The sequence below is a fragment of the Canis lupus genome, chromosome 13, assembly GCF_048164855.1.
Source record: "Canis lupus baileyi chromosome 13, mCanLup2.hap1, whole genome shotgun sequence".
NCBI classification, from domain to species: Eukaryota; Metazoa; Chordata; class Mammalia; order Carnivora; family Canidae; genus Canis; species Canis lupus.
Window position 1 is genome coordinate 49,121,889 of NC_132850.1, and position 15,792 is coordinate 49,137,680.

Genomic DNA, 15,792 nt, shown 5'->3' on the forward strand with positions numbered 1-15,792 from the left:
TCCACCAAGAGGGGCACCTGAGTGGCTCAGTCAGTTAAGCATTTGCCTTTGGCTCAGGTCATAATCCCAGGGTCTTGAGATCGAGACCATGTCGGGGTCCATGCTCAGAAGGGAGTCTGCTTCTCCTTCTGCCCCCTCCTTGCCTGTGCTCTCTCTTTCTCTCTCTCAAGTAAATAAAATCTTAAAAAAAAAAAAAAGACTCTACCACGAGACAGAGGAGGAAATAATGTTCTTTAAAAAATATATGAAAATATGAAACAAAGCAGAAATAAAGACCAAAAAAAAACACAGATCCCTTGAAATAAGAACATATTCTTTGAAAAAAACTTATAATAAAAATAATAAAATCTAGATTAGATACAGTATAAGAGAATCAATTAGTTAAAAAGATAATACTAAGGAATTCCCCAGAACATAACAAAAAGAGACATAGATAATAAAAGATGAAGCAACAATTAAAACATATAAAACATAGGTTGAAAGATCCCAACATGTGTTAAAAGAAGTTCCAGAAAAAAAAAGAAAGAAAGAAATGAAGAAAAAGCGATGTTTCAAGTGCCAGTATTAAAAGATGACATGAATCTTGAATTGAAACTACACTCTGGATTCCAAGCAAGAAGAATAAAAATAAATCCACATCCAGACATGTCGTAGTGAGCAACAGGAATGAAGAGGAAAAGTCATCTGTGCTCATCGTCTTTGATTTCTGTCTTCCCATGCTTTTTTGAACGTACTTTCAAAAGTGGGCTTTTGCATCCACCACTCCATCTAAACTGCTTCTAAGGGAGTCTGTGATATGCCAGGCAGAGCCTCACAGAGAACTTCCTCCCCTGCTGCTGGACACGCACCCCAAGAAAGCTCTCGATTATGGCCTTTCCTCAGATTGCACTGGCTAAGGAATCGCTGTGCCCAAAACCATGCCCCTTCCAGGACAGCCCACTCCCAGTGACTAGTCAACAAGAGATCTGTGCAGGCCCAGACACCTCGCCTATCTCAACATTAGAGCTCCCCAGGGGGTTTGTTGCAACTGTCACTAGACTGCCTCAGAGCCAAACTTCCCCTAATTCCTGCTTCCTTCCCTCCCCTTCCATAGATGGTAATTCCAGAAGCACATCCTAATAACCTTTTGCTCATCTCCACCTCAGAGTCTGTTTCCAGGGGAACATAACCTACCAGCCATTCCTTCTGTCAAGGTCAACTGATGTCCTTCATGCTATTAAATCTAATTCCCAATTCTCAGTCTTTATCTCAGTTCACCTATTAAGTGCATTTTATATATTTCATCACTGACTCATTCTTGACATATTTTCTGCATTTGTCTCCTGGGAATCCCCACTGTCCTAGATCTTCTCTTACTTTCTCCTACCTCAGAGTCTTTTGCTGGCTCCTCCTCGTCTCACTGACCTCAAAATAGTATATTGTCCCAAAGCTCAGACCTGAAATCTCTTTAAAAAATAAAAAGATTTTATTTATTTATTCATGAGAGACACAGAGAGAAAGAGACACAGAGACATAGGCAGGGGGAGAAGCAGGTTCCTCTCAGGGAGCCTGACATGGGACTCCATCCCTAGACTGGGATCATGCCCTGAGTCAAAGGCAGACACCGAGCCACCCAGTGATCCCCTGAAATCTTTTCCACCACATATATTTACTTTGTTATTTTGTCCAGCCTTGTGGCCATAAATACTATCTCTGTGTTTATGATTCACAAAGATGTATTTTCAGCCTGGTCCTCTCTCCTTGGCTATTTCACATTCCCATTTGAGCAGCATGGAGGCATCTCAAATTTTATGTATTGAAACAGAGTTCCTAATCTTCCTCTGATCATTTTCCAAACCTCAGAAAATAATATCTCTATTCTTCTAGTTACTAAGGCTGAACAACCATCCCTGATTCCATCCCTGATGTACATCCCACATCTGGTCCATTCCTTTTTTTGTACATCCCACATCTGATCCCACATCCCACATCTAAGCCAGCAATATTTTCAAAATATATTCAGAATTTGATAGCTTCACACCACCTACACCATAAGCACTCTAGTCTAAACCATCACCATTTCTCACGTGGATTATTAGAGTAACCTCTAACTGGCCTGATTCTCTTCCCTACTCCTGTCCTACTATCTCTTCTCAACCCAGCAACCAGAGCTATCCCGCTAAAACCTAAGTCAGATCATGCCCATGCCTTCCACTCAAAACCCACTGATGGCTCACACAGCCCTACATTATCACTTACCTCATTGACCTAATATTTACTCCAACCCGTTGTTCGCTTGCCCCCAACCTCAAAACATTTGCATTTGCTATTTGCTATGCCTGAAATGTTCTTCCTTCAGACAGATCTCTACAAGGCAACAACCCCTCACTTCTTCATAGGTGTACACTCAAAGGTACCCTTCTAAGTAAGGACTTCAGCAGCCACCCGTGTACAACTGGGATCCCACCTCCTGCAACCCTCCTGGCCCCCTCGTTGAGTAGTTTCCTCCTTAGCACTAACACTATTTAGTATACCATGCGTTTTACTCATGGCATGGCAAGAACTAACTGCTGATTCCCAAACGTGTTTTCTTTTCCTCCTAGGCTCACAGCTGCACTACCTTCCCCAGGCACCTTTGAAGTTAAATATGTACAAGTGACTGCATCCTCACCATGAGAATATGGGCCAACGTGGTAAGTGCCACCTCCAGGCCTAGTCCTTAAAAACCTCCATGCTCTTTTCCCTCTCTGGCTGCTAGAACTTTGGTGGCTGCAGGACAGCATCAAAACTGAATGTTAGAGATGACAGAGACACAAAGTAGAAAAAGCCTGTACCTTGAGAGTTTGTTAACTAGAAACAGCCTTAAGAGACAGTATGAAAGGGACGCCTGGGTGGCTCAGGGGTTGAGCATCTGCCTTCGGCTCACAGCATGATCCCAGGAGTCCTGGGATCGAGTCCCACATTGGGCTCCCCAGAAGAAGCCTGCTTCTACTTCTGTCTATGTCTCTGCCTCTCTCTGTCTCTCATGAATAAATAAAATCTTAAAAAAAAAAAAGAGATAGTATGAAAAATAAAATCTCAAAGCATTAAGCCAGTGATAATCAGGGGCTTAATTTATTACAGTGGTAGCTTTAGCTTAGCTAATATATTCACTCATTAGACTGTAAGATCTATGAGTGCACGGATATTTATACTGCTTTGTACACTGATGAAAACCCAGTGTCTACAGGACTAGTTGTCAATCAATAAATATTTGAAGGATAATGAATAAAGGAATAAAAAACCCCGTAAATTCCAACATAGAGAAAAGATAGGCTATATAGAAAGGAATGACAACTTTGGCAAAATCTCTCATCAGCAATGACAGTTGACAGAAGACATTATCTTAGAACATCAGAGGAAAAATAACAAGAAACAAAATTCAAAATCAATCTAAACTATCATGTAAAAGTGAGAACAAAATAAGGGCTTTTAGAAATACTAAGTCTAAGAAATCTTGACACACACACACACACACACACAAGCACACACAGATCTCCCCAAAATGAGTGGTTAATAGACATACTTCAGGAAGAAGAAAGTGAGCCCGAAAGGAATGAATAAAATGCAAGAAAAAAGATATAAGCACAGAAATGTGATAATGTTTATAAATTTAAATAGCTCTATCTACAAAAACCTATGCGTAGTCAATATGGATTTTTTTCATGTGAAACTAAATTTTTAAATATAATAACCAGGAAGGGGGTAGGCAAGATCCAAAAGGGAGCGGTTTTCAACAGATTAAAGGTTCAGGGCCTTTGTCTTGTTTAAGAAGAAAATAAATGCACTAAGTAAGTTAAAAAAAAATAGAGACAAATATTTTCACTAACATGCTAAGGATGACTTCTAACAGAATGGCAATACAATGTATAGCTCTGAAACTATCAGAGGAATCTTATAATAATTAATGGAAATTCTATCAAGTCAAAAGAAGGTAAGAGAAGGAAAAAAAAAGCAAAGAAAAAATAGAATTTAAATAGAAACCTAAATAAACTTATAAGTGTCATAAATACAGATTATATCTATTAATAGACAAAGATTATAGAATAAACCAATACAAATAAAATTCAATGAAAGGGTTAGTTGTAAAAGATAGACTTAGGGCAACCCAGGTGGCTCAGCAGTTTAGCACTGCCTTCAGCCCAGGGTGTGATTCTGGAGGCCGGGGATGGAGTCCCACGTCGAGCTCCCTGCTTCGAGCCTGCTTCTCCCTCTGCCTGTGTCTCTGCCTCTCTCTCTGTCTCCGTGTCTCTCATGAATAAATAAATAAAATCTTTAAAAAAGAAAAGATACACTTAAAACCAAAGAACACAGAAAGATTAGAAATTCATGAAAAAATATTTACCAAAAAAATAATAACAAAAAAAGCTGGTGTAATACTAGTGCTACCAGGCAAAAACAGATATTAGATCAAAATTATTAATAGGAATGAAGAGGCACACTAAATTATGGTTAAAGAGGGACGCCTGGGTGGCTCAGTGGTTGAGCATCTGCCTTCCACCCAGGGCATGATCCTGGAGTCCTGGGATCAAATCTCATATCAGGCTCCTTGCATAGAGCCTGCTTCTCCCTCTGCCTGGGTCTCTGCCTCTCTGTGTGTGTGTTTCTCATGAATAAATAAATTAAAATCTTTAATTAAATAAATAAACAAATTATGGTTAAAGAAACAATGCTTCAAGATGTTAGGACAATCATTAATTTGTATAAACCTAACAAAATAGCTCCAAATTTTCAATTAATAGAATTACACAGAAAAAGTGTTAAAACAATTGGAGAGGGAGATTTTAGCATACCACTATTAGAAACATGGATCAAAAAAAAAAAAAAAACATGGATCAAGTACGTACAAAATAATATGGATATAAATTTAACGTTAGATGCTTGTTGTAATATATATTTTTAGAATCCTGCACAAGTTAAAAATACATATTTTAAGCACATATGGAGCATTAAAAATTTTTCCATATACTCAGTCACCTGAAATGTCCCAATAAATGTTAAATATTTGAATAATACAATTTTTAGAAATCAACAGTGAAGATTGTTTTTTAAAGTGTACTCCTGAATGACTAAGTGATTAAAGAGTAGATCAAAATGGAAATTATGAAATATTTAGAACAGGGAGCAAATGCAAACACAGCAAACTTATGGAATACAAAGTAGCATCAAGAAGTAAATTTATTGCCCTACACGTATTTATTAAATGAAATACATATTTAAAATATTCAACTTTAACACATATAAAGCAAAAATTATTAAATCCAAAGAAAGTAGAAGGAAGAAACTAATAAAGACAAGAGCAAAAATGAATGTAATCAAAACAACTGCAAAAAACAAAACTGTAGAGACTGTCAACAAAACAAAAAAAACAAGTCCTTTGTGAAAATTGATGAGATGTACAAGCCTCTATGTGCCACAAAGAGAGAGAAAGGCGTGGGAGGGAGGCAGAAGAGGAAAAAGACGAGGAAACAGAGGAAGGAGGGAGGAAGCGAGAGAGGGAAGTGGGAAAGGAGGACAGACGGACAAATAAGCAGTATTAGGTACAAAAGGAAAAGCTGAAGAGGATGCAAAGGGAAGTCTAGACTTGTCAGGGTGCTGGAGGAACCACACAGGCCCAGGTAAGGCAGGAAAGTGAGGAAGGCTCAAATGTCCAAGAGCAGCATGAAGGCACTGAATCCTACATGGAAGAAGAAATCACAGAAAATAGGGGGAAAAAGACAACAGAGAAGAGCATGAAATGCACTAAAGGAAGAAGCAAGTGAAGAGCAGCATAAGGTAACCATATGCTAGCTCTTCAAGTATTTTCCTTTCTAAGTAAAAAACTTGTATTACATAAAATAAAATCAATTTAGAAAATGACTTTATTAAGAACTATTTATACAAAATTATAATAATATAGCAGAAGGCTGAGATGAACTTAATTGTTCTTTTATACATCTGAGTAGTTCATTAACAGAAATCAAGGTATTCATTAAAAAAGAACAGCTGATCTTCCTCCAGAGAAAAATCCCAAATCCAACTACCAACTAAGAGTCTGGTTCCTGATTTCATGTGCTAGGAAACATCTTTTAGGTCATTTTGTTTCATTTTTATTAAATAAAAATAATATAAAACCACCAGTGAACTCAGTGTGTTGTATTTATATATTTTATTTATATGTATGTATGCATTTATTTATATTTGACATTCCCGAGGTATATCAAAACAGTAGGTTAGGTAAAATTGCGAAGTCAGTCAAAAAAATAAAAATCAGTGTTTGCCTAGCTATTCTTCCAGAAATGTTCTTCCCCTTTGGAGATATCCTCTCCCTGCATATGTTCTTGAACTATATCCAGAGGCCTTTATATTTTAACAGGGGAAAATACATCAAGTATTGATCATGTGCTTTAAAGGAACGGGTATAAGAAAATATTAGATATTAGCAGACAGAGGATTTTGTTAAGTCTTTGTAAAAACAAGTTTCCTAGTATCCCTAAAATCACAAGATACAAAACTATTACTATTCTGTCAATTTCCTGGACCTATGCCTATGTCAATTCCTAAGCCTATGATATATAGGCCAGGATGTGAAAATGAGTAAGTGTTTAGAGCCAAATAATACACTAATTCAGCTCTTCCTTCACACATAGCCTTATTACTCAACATCAAAAAGAAAAAAAATATATGACGATCTCTCTCAATCATGGATCTACAGTAGTTCCCCCACCTTTATCCATGGAGGACACTTCTATGTTCCGTAGTGGATGCCTGAAACAGTGGATAGTACAAACCCTACAATACTATGCTTTTTCCTATATAAACACATTTATGATAAAGTTTCATTACAAATTAGGCACAATAAGAGATTAAGCAACAACGATGATAAAATAGAATAATTATAACAATATACTGTAATAAAAGTTAGGTGAATGTGACCACTCAAAATATCTTATTGTACTGTACTTACTGTCTTCTTGTGATGATGTGAGATGATGAAATGTCTATGAAGTGATGAGATGAAGTCAGATGAATGACGTAGGCATTGTGATGTAGCATTAGGTACTACTGACCTTCTGATGATAAATCAGAAGGAGAATCATCTGCTTCCAGACCATAGCTGACCACCAGTAAGTGAAAGCACAGAAAGCAAAATTGGGATAAAGGGAGACTATCAGGGGTGCCTGGGTGGCTCAGCACTTTGGGTATCTGACTCTTGGTTTCAGTTCAGGTGATGATCTCAGGGTCATGGGATCAAGTCCCACATGGAGCTCCAGCTCAGCATGGAATCTGTTAGAGATTCTCTTCCTCTCCCTCTATCCCTCCCCCTGCTCACACACATACACATAGTCACTCTCTCTCAAAAATAAATAAATAAAATCTTTTGTTAAAAAAGAGAAACTATCATATTCATGATCCTCTTTTGATCAAAGTGTCAGTGTTTATAAAATAATATGGTAATAAATAACCCAAAGCCATAAGTACAACTCTAAGTCTCCATGCTCTCATTTACACATGGCCAGCAAGCTCCCCATTTCCTATTCCCACCACAAGCACCTTTGCTTTCCTCTTTCCTTAGTTGCTTGTTCTGTTCTTGCCATCTGGATATCAACTTCCCTACTTTCCAAAGAATAAACAATCCTGGTTTCCCTTTGAGGAACATATCATAGGCCTCCTCCTGCACAAAGTTTTCTCTTATCCTCCACATTGGAAGTCTTCCTTGTCTCTTCAGAATCCCATAGCCCTTACACTATCTCTCATTTATGACACTGTCCTTTTAAATCTTGTGTTACGTTTATTTGTGTGCAAATATCATTTCCTATATTACACTGCAAGTGTCTTAAGGATATTTCTGTCTGAATTATAATATCCCTCACAGATCCTAGGAAAATTCTCTAAATACAGTGTTCAAAAATTATTTGTAAAACAATTCATTGTAGCAATTAATTACAGCAGTTTATTTAGTAGTACAAAAAGCCAGTTCCCCAGAAATACATGTACCAAAACTAGGTTTAGCTTCTGACTTCTTGAATGATATAACTTGTTTTCTGGGACCTCAATTTTCCAAACGAATAGCATTAATTAAAAATGAAAAACAGTTTTTAACTTACAAAATTTATGAAAAAAGTTACCAGCTATATAAAGTGAAAATTAAGTACCTTAGAACTAAAGGAGATGTTATTATAAGTACTCACAAAAGAAGCAATCTGGTAGCTTACAGTAAGAAACAGGAATTGGTCTTCATTAACAAGGCTTAATTATCAACTGGGACAATATATACAGGTAAGAAGATAGCAATTTAAGAAAGTAAAAGACACAAGAGCAAGACCTCACAATTTTTTAAAAAGTGATAATAGAAGGTATAAGTTTCCCAAAATAAACTTCATGATTAAAGAATAAAAGATCTAGGCATGGTTCTTTAGGAGGAAAAAAAAAAGACTAAGGCAGCATAAAGGCTGTCAAATTTAACGACAGATGACAAAACTAATCAGTCTAGCCAAATAAGAAGTAATTACAATGGCATTTTTTACAGAAATGGAATAAACAACCCTAAAATTGTGAAACCACAAAAGACCCCAGATAGCCAAAACAATCTTGAAAAAGAAGAACAAACCTGGAAGCATCATGCTTCCTGATTTCAAACTATGCTACAAAGCTATAGCAATCAAAATAGTATGATATTGGCATAAAAACTGACACATAGACCAATGGAACAGAATAGAGATCCCAGAAATAAACCCATGCATATGGGGCCAATTAATTTACAAGAAAGGAGGCAAGAATATACAATGGATAAAGGACAGTCTCTTAATAAATGGTGTTGGGAAAATTGGACAGCTACACACAGAAGAATGAGATTGGACCACTATGTTACATTGGACACAAAAATTAACACAAAATGGATCAAAGACTTGAATGTAAGATGTGAAATCATAAAACTCCTAGAAGAAAACATAAGCAATATCTCTTTGACATTGGTCTTGGCCATGATTTTTTAAAATGACATCAAAAGCAAAGGCAACAGAAGCAAAAATCAACAACTAGAGGCTACATCAACTAAAAAGTTTGTGCAGAGCAAAGAAAATCATCAACAAAATGAAAAGACTATCTAGTGATTGGGATAAAATTTTTGCAAATAATATACCTAATAAGGGATTATGTTCAAAATGTATAAAGAACTCAAAAACCTCAAGAGCAATAAAACAAATACTGGCTTAAAAAAATGGGCAGAGGAGCTGAATAGATAGGAGACATATAGATGGCCAACAGGTACATAGAAAGGTATACACCATCACTAATCATCAGGGAAATGCAAATCAAAAGTATCATGAGGGATCACCTCACATCTGTTAGAATGGCTATTGCTATTATAAAATAAATAAATAAATACCAAGTATTAGGATATGGAGAAAAAGGAACCCTTGTGCACTGTTGGTGGGAATATAAACTGGTGCAGTCACTATGGAAAACAGTACAGAAGTTCGTCAAAAAATTTAAAATAGCACTACCATATGACCCAACGATTCCACTTTTGAGTATTAACCTAAAGAAAATTAAAACACTAACTCAAAAAGAAATATACAACTCTACATTCACTGCAGCATTAGCCAAGACATGAAAGCAATCTAAGTGTCCATTGATAGGTGAATGGATAAAGAAAACATTATATATATATATATGATAAGTGAAATAAGTCAGAAAAAGACAAATATTTTATGACCTCACTTACATGTGGAATCAAAAAAAAAAAAAACAAGCAAAACTGAACTCACAGATATAAAGAACAGATTGGTGGTTGTCAGAGGCAAGGAGTGGGGAGGGGTAAAATGGATGAAGGGAGTCAAAAGCTTCAAGATTCCAGCTGCCAAATAAAAAAGGCTTGGGTATCCCCCTGCAGCATGGGACATGCAACATACAGCATGGTGACTATAGTTAATAATAGTGTATTGTGTTTTTGCAAGTTGTTAAGAAAGTAGATCTTCAATGTCCTCATTACAAGAAAAAAACTGTGTATGTATTCTTGAGGGATGTTAAATTAGACTTACTACGATCATTTTGCAATATATACAAGTATCGACTCATATTGTGCACCTGAAACTAATATAATGTGATGTGTCAATTATATCTCAATCTAAAAAAAGAAGTTAAGCTACCTTATAATAATTTTAAGTAAAATATCAAGAAAAACTGTATGGTAATTTTTAAAATTGTATCTCATATCTTAAATAACACAACAGGTTGCTCAATGATGAAGAAATTTAGAAATATGTGAGTTAAAAAATAATGAACATAATAAGATTATATTTGGAGAATCATCCTTCTAAATCAGCTTTACAAGCTCCTCTTCAGTGACAAGGGGATGGAGGGATGAAGAGTGTCTTAAAAGATAACAGGGGGATCCAGTCTGGGACAAAAGTTACCTCCTTCTAGGCTTCATATTCAAATCACCAGTAGTTACAGCATTGTGCTTCACAACAAACCGTATCAATCTCTTGATAAAAAGTTACCCAGCATTTTATTTCTTCTTCTGTGAGGTAGCACCAAATGCTAATTGAAAAGGACATTCTTATTTCATTAAGATGGGAGCACTGAGGACAAAGCCTGCAGTATTTCTTTATTACAAAGGCATCTTGATCCTGTAGGTTCTGTTCATCTGGCCCTCTCTACAAGGCAATCAATGCTGCCTGTAGGAAAATTTAATTGCCTTGTTATTTAATAAGTTTTAGGCATAGTTTCACATGAGGGAGTAGAAAAATAATTTCTAGTTCCGATTAATTTATTAAAAACCTATTCAGTTATAATTCAATGATAAGGTTCTCCACAGATCTCTACAACCTCTAACAGACAAATCCCCAAATACTTTTTTATTTAAATCACCTTTACTAATTACTCTTACTAGGGGATCCCAAAGATGTTAATCTCTGTCCCATGCAGCAATTTTCAGTAGCAGCTTTAGTAAAAATTTTAGATTTAAATACATATTAAACATGAAGTGCTGCTCTGCACACACACACACACACACACACACATCATGCCCATATTCTGCTAACACCATCTAAAGTGAAATCACAAAGTCTATTGAGTATTCAATGAGTGAAGTTTAAATATAATTAAATTTTATTAATATTGGCCTTTATCCTAAAAATATGGTGGCTTCCTACTTATACAGAGTCCATCACCTTCACTCTCATCATCAGAAAGCAGGAAGATGGACAATACATTGTGCTGGTGTGCTGTATAGCAGGATTTATACAACACCAGAAAGAATAAACATTTGCAATTGTTGCAGAGTGTTATATTTTTGCATGTTGAGTTTAGTGTACCTATGAAAATACATGGAAGAGGTGAGATATTAAGAGGCTCCAAAGGGAGGAAAAGAGGCTTAGAGAAGTACAAGAGCCAAGGTGCTTCTTCCCTAAACTGGAACATCAGAGAGACTCTCATAGAGGTCTTAAAGTAAGAGTAATTGGTATGTGAAGCCCCCAGGGTGCCATCTTCACTATGCCAACCTTTTAAATCATGGCTTTATTGAAGATCCATGACATTGCTCTGCACTTAGTACTGATCATATCAATTTCTGAGATAAGGACACTAGGGCTTAGAGAAGTCCAGTAACTTCTTCAAAGCCAAAGAGCTTCAGGAGGCAGAGCCAGGATTCAACCCAGGATCCACTGGCTTAAAAACTCAAGCTCTTAACCATTGAGCTTATAGCCTCTTGCTATGAAAGGAATGAAGAGAAACTCCCACAGAAAGATGCCATGCCTGAAGAATCTGGAACTCATTTCTTCAATATAGAAGATTCTCTGCAATGGAGAAAAGTAGGTAAGAGCACAAAGCACTTGGTCGTATCTGTTGTAGACTTGAGCAATGTGCCCTATTTGTCAGGGAAAGGACATATTTTCCTCAAAAAACAAAACAAAACAAAAAATCCAAATTTATCCAAAGGGGGTGTTTAAATGAGGATGATGCTGTGCAGAAACAGGCACCATAAGCATCATAGCTGGATAAAAGCTCTACATCCTACAAGTGATGTCTTAACAAAAATGACAAGTCTCAAGCCACATATCTCCTATCAGCTATGATTTAAATTATTTACCTGAAATTTTATAATTAACTTTTTACTATAGTAACCTTAGTTCAAACTCAACAGAGGCATTGCTTTAATGTTCATTTCAAATGAATATTACAGAAAGCAGGAAAGAACAGAGTAAAGGGGCCAAAGGGGCCGTGGAGTAAGATGTGAGTCTGCCACCAACCTGGAAAATGATAAAAATGAAGGCAGTTGACAGCTGCTAAACATAGGGACACATTTTCCTCTACCTAACCACTCTACAACCACTTTACACATATGAAGTACTCCCCAAAATATTACTCCATGAAATGTTCTAGTAAAATTTAGATCTGCAACTAAAACTTATGAATCTTATATGATGGCAAATACTGGGATCATGGGAACCAAGAAAAGAAAGTCAGTCTTTCTGGAAAAGTGTTCTCCTACACGAAGTGCTTGTAAGGCACAATAAAGAATAAAAATGGCTTTGTTATGAAGTAAGATGAAGCAGATACTGACCAGGTAAGACAGTGTGAGAACTACAAGAGAAAAATCAAAGATGAAGTACTTTTGAGAATGAGAAGAAAAAAGATAAAGAGCTGTGTGTTATTCACTATTTTAAAAATTTCTATGATTTAAGAGAGACAGAACATGAGAGACTCCTAACTCTGGGACACGAACAAGGGGTGGTAGAAAGGGAGGTGGGCGGCGGGGTGGGGGTGACTGGGTGACGGGCACTGAGGGGGTCACTTGATGGGATGAGCACTGGGTGTTATTCTATATGTTGGCAAATTGAACACCAATAAAAAAATAAATTAAAAAAATTTGCCTATGATATATATATATATATACATATATTTATATATATTATATTATATATAATATATATATTTAATATATATATTAAATATATATATATATTTAGCAAATCATAGGCAAATTTTTTTAATTTATTTTTTTATTGGTGTTCAAAAAAATTGACTGGGGTCAATATATATATATATTGACCCCAGTGTAGTAATCACATTTTTTTGTTATTTTACCTAAGGCTAATTAAAACATATTAACCTAATGATATTATTATCAAAAACAAGTATTAGGTTCAAAATAATATTGACCATATTTTATTAAAAAAATAAAAATAAATTTGATGCAATTTCATAATCTTTATTTTTATTTTCTAATTTTCCTAAAAACACGCATGCATTACTCATAATTTTTAAGGCAGAATAGGAAGAAGTAAAAGCTAATGAGATGATTTTCATTAAACAAAGTAACTATCACCAAAATGACAATTTATCCATTTCTTATAGTAACTGTCATGAAGATCTCCACAGCGGCAGACGTTGCTCTTGCCTGAGAAACCTTGGCACACAGATTTTCGTGATTTTGTTGAAATTCGTATTCTGTAACTCTGACTCTTCAAAGATCCAAGACCTTTATTCATTTCAAAATACCTCTAATAGATTTTTTCTTTCATTATACTTAATTATAACTTAGTATGGTTTGTTCCTGGTGTCATATTCAGCTTGTGTCATTTCAAAATTACACTAGCTGAGTCACTTCTAAGAGAGATGGCTGTAAATAGCAAATTCCATCCATGCACGGTGTTAGCATCAGTTTTAAAGGATAATATTACCTGAACTTGACCCTAGTTTCAAGAGTACATCTTGTTTGAGGGTCTGTGGTCTTTTTTCCACTGATTTTGTTGATTACAATAAAAGTTTCAGTATTGTAACTGCATGCTTTAGCTCTGAATATTAATTAAATGGTCTGTTGAGCTGTGCTATCATCATTGCAGATCATTAGTCTCTGTCATTAAGATGACAAGTTAAACTGGCTTTTGAAGAACTGTGTAAATATTGGTTTGAAAAATAAGAAGAGAATGAATGGCAGTGTAAGAGGCACTATAGATACACTTAAGAAAGAGCCAACATAAGATGGGTTTTTATAAACAGTATGTACTAAGGGGATCTGCTTTAGATTTTAGAGTATATAGTACTTTTATCTTATACACCTGATCTAATTTTAGTTACATGGGCCAAGATAACTCTATATAAAATGAGTGGGACTACTAGTCAATGTCTCAAGGAAAGTAACTCACAGCCCTGATGTAAGAAATTTTATCACCTCTCTAAATTCCTAGAAAGATAACTCAACAGGAGATGAGGTTCTTTTCACACATCTTGCATTTTGCTTCAAATTAAACTTGTATTTCACACACAAAAAATGTGAGGAGGTGAGTAGATTAAACTGTTAGTAATCATGCCTTCAGCAGAGACATAATTTCACAATCACTGTGAAGCCTTTTACAATTTGAAGACTGGATTAACTGCAACACCAGGAAGCAGAATGACCTTGCCCACTTCACAATCTCTATGATAACAAAACCAGGGTTAGAAATTGAAAAGTTTATTCATTAGATAAATCATAATGAATCATCTGATTTTCTAGCCTGTCTTTGGATTGTTACAGGCATAATAAATTACACCAATAGCAAACAGAGTCAACAAGAAAAAAATTAAGTAGAGATAGAATATCAAATGTCATTGCATCACTTAAAAATTTCTAGACAAGTGCATTTTAAAGTTAAAATAAAATCCTATTTAGGATCAATTGTCTGAACAGCCCACACACCCTCTCTTACTTGAACATCTGCTGCCAAGAGTTCTAACATGCAGAATCCAGCCTGTGACATTTCTGTCTGCAATGAGATTATCCCAATATTTTTCCCCATCCCAATCAGGGTAAGGTTACTCAGCAAGCGTAGCACTTAAAGAGAGATCAAGGGTCATTAAGGAAAATACTCATAAGACTTGGCAATTTAATCATATATTTACTGAAAGCTTAAGATATGTAAATCCTCTGCAGTATCACTTGGCACTTAGATTATGAGCAAAACAGCTGATGAGCTTGAGCCTTTGGGCAGTTTATATAACTTGCTCACCAGGACAACTGAATTCTTTGCAGCCTCTGAGACTAAATTTACAAAAACATTTATAGATAATTTAAACTATTTAGGGTATTACATTTAGATCAAGCACTTTAGAAGGAATATTAAAATCTCCACAGATCTAGAGTGAAATATCCAAACAATTCTCCATAATAAAGGATTCACTATCATTTGCATTTAACAATTCATACATATAAGAAACTTTCATTACCATAAGTATCCCTAGTAAATTAGAATTTACCTAAACTACAGATTCTTTCTCAGTAAATATCCGTGCATCTAAGGTTTTCATTCTTGGTCTTTCTCTCATTCTAAATAGCTTTCTTAGAGGAATTCATTTATACGCATTAATTCAAGTACCTCCCAGGGACTGATATCGCCTGAGTTCTATAGCCATACTTTTTAACTGCCTGCTGGACATAGGCCCCAAGGTGGTTATCCAGAATCACAAACTCAACCAGATAAAACCTATGATCTTGGGCAGTCAAGGTCGCTCAGCACTTTAGTGCCGCCCTCAGCCCAGAGCGTGATCCTGCAGACCCGGGATCGAGTCCCGCATCGGGCTTCCTGCATGGAGCCTGCTTCTCTCTCCCACACACCCGCCCCCCCGCCCCAGTGTGTGTCTCTAATGAATAAATAAGTAAAAATATTTAAAACAAAAAAAACATAATCTTTTAAATCCAAAATATGTCCTTCTCCATATCCTTTCAAATAAAACTATCAACCATTGAGACCCAGCATTTTAATGGGGCAAAATGGAGGAGAAAAGACACAGGCCAGGTCCCCTAAGAGT

The 15,792-nt window shown here is 35.9% G+C and overlaps 1 protein-coding gene across 7 annotated transcripts in view; it reads right to left on the bottom strand.

Moving 5' to 3' along the window:
* IQCM (IQ motif containing M) overlaps positions 1-15,792 on the bottom strand; it is a 428,712-nt gene that overhangs the window by 376,622 nt on the left and 36,298 nt on the right. The window contains exon 2 of one of the 7 annotated variants that reach the window (XM_072773562.1): positions 6,965-6,998. The exons of 5 other annotated variants lie outside the window; for them this stretch is intronic. The gene's annotated coding sequence lies outside the window, so the exon portion shown is untranslated. Of the gene's footprint in view, positions 1-6,964; positions 7,115-15,792 lie in introns of all 7 variants that reach the window. One more of the 7 variants, XM_072773564.1, reaches the window with a different exon arrangement.